Genomic DNA, 2,497 nt, shown 5'->3' with positions numbered 1-2,497 from the left:
AGTTGAGTCCATTATCCCTGGACAGTTTGCTGGCTTTGTCCAAGGGACAAGTTTCAATGTATGAGTCTTCCTCTCTCTCTCTCTCTCTCTCTCTCTCTCTCTCTCCTCTCTCTCTCTCTCTCTCTCTCTCTCTCTCTCTCTCTCTCTCTCTCGTATTCAAAACACAGTGGAGGGAAAGGAATAACTTCCCACCATCCCCCTGCTTCTTTGTGGCATCATGCTTCTCGCACTTCACTGAAGCGTTGTATATCCTGCCATATTTTACTGACATTTCAAAGATCATTACTGCTCTGAAGTGAATGCCTCAGTCCCTCCCCAGTAACGGAAGCCATATAACATCCGCCAAGCAGTGAACCCTAGTCCCCTTTCCTGTTTGCAAGGGTTACCAGGTTTTCTCAGTCCTCATGTATAAAAATGATCAAATCAGGAACTGTCATGATTCTGTATTTCACACTACCTATGACCTCTAAACTTTTAAACTATGTGTCAAGTCCAGACATCTCGAAATAAACATAACGAATTTTTTTTCGTTCTTCCTAGGAAGAATAATACATTATTATGCTTGGATCCTTTGGCTCGTACTTTATTATGCACTAAAATAATGTTCGAAAGGCATCTTGTTGATAAGATTTAAGGAAAGCTACATCATAACTTTTAGTTCGAAATATTTCTCTGAAAGAGTTTATGGTAAAAATGACACACAAGAATATATATATATATATATATATATATATATATATATATATATATATATATATATATACCATCATCATCATCAGCCGTTTGAGCATCCACTGCAGGACCTGCCTATCCCGACCGAAGTCTACCAAGTGGCTTATGCTGTCTGGTAGAGATGGTATGTAGGGTGAGGAGTGCTTGTAAGTGTAATTGTAGTGTTGGAGTGGCTGATGTGTGTGTACTCTGTGAATCCAAGTTTAATCTGGCTCCACGCAAGCCGACTGGGTGCAAGCATACTATAAAGCAAGCGACACTGGTTCACCCATAGCACTTTGTGTCCGCCAATGAAAGATTATATAAGGAACACTCTCAAAGTTTATTACTCCCAGGGTCGTAAACCCTGGTTTTCATCTGCACTAAACGACACTCTACCACTGTACCACAGAGGCTCATATATATAACATTAAAATAAAGAAATGAGTCTCAGTTTATATATATATATATATATATATATATATATATATATATATATATATATATATATATATATATATAAATGAAAGCCCCAGTTTATATATATATATATATATATATATATATATATATATATATATATATATATATATATATATATATATATATATATATATATATATATATATATATATATTTTAAGCCCCAGTTTATATATATATATATATATATATATATATATATATATATATATATATATATAAACTGGGGCTTTCATTTCTTTATTTTAATGTTACATTTACTTGCAGGTGACAGATCAGATGCAGGTTCGTAAATTATTTATGGCAACAGTGATCCATGGTATTATTCCACAAGATCTAAAGAGGTGAGATTCTAAGTTAAGGGGAACCTTTGCACTGCAGTGTTCACTGTTATTATTGATAATCCAGTTCAATTCCACATACTTTTATGCAGCAAAGAATAGCTATACATTGTCAAAAGATAGAGATAGCCTATTTAATTTGAAACTACCTAATGTCTTATTAATTACAGATAACGTAAGTGACGAGGACAATAATTTTTTAAATTTGTTTAACTTGCTGAAGTGGAGTAACTAGAAAATGAACCTGTCAGTGCACGGAAGTCAAGATGATTCTTCTAATGACTGCCTACAAATGTGTAAATGAATTCTGTATATATTACCTTCTTTTGCTTGTTCACAGTAATGACACTTCTTTTGGTTCACTTATGTTACTACAATATTAGCAAGCCTATGAAAGTCCTTCCCTTATTGAAGGGGTTAGAAACTGGATCGGTTATCTCACCTTAAAAAATAAAAAATCTTATTTCAGTCGTGATAAATATATATATATATATATATATATATATATATATATATATATATATATATATATATATATATATATATATATATGTATATATATATATATATATATATATATATATATATATATATATATATATATATATTATTAACTAGAGTTACGGCCTGGAGTTTTGGAGCCTTGAAACCTCCTGACCACCTAAACCCTTGACTTCCGGTGATTGGAACAGTCAACCCACCTAGCTACTCAAGCTGTTTTACAGAACGCCATCTCTCGATCTGATGGAGTTCCCAGACTGGAACAGTCAACCCACCTAGCTACTCAAGCTACCCATAGAACGCCATCTATTGACCTGATGAGTTCCAGTGGTGTTCGTGGGAGTTGGGTGTCTGACACATCAACTCATACAAAGTAGAACTTCTGCTGGGAAGTCAGTTGACCTTGTGATCTCAATCCGGTCAGTTAGCTCCTGTGAGGGTTAGCTGCTTGTCTCCAGTCTT

Source organism: Coenobita brevimanus, chromosome 32 (genome assembly GCF_032717465.1).
Source record: "Coenobita brevimanus isolate Jiangsu-jjx chromosome 32, ASM3271746v2, whole genome shotgun sequence".
In the NCBI taxonomy this organism is placed as follows: Eukaryota; Metazoa; Arthropoda; class Malacostraca; order Decapoda; family Coenobitidae; genus Coenobita; species Coenobita brevimanus.
The sequence above is the reverse complement of the archived record's forward strand: the minus strand, read 5'-3'. Positions refer to the sequence as shown.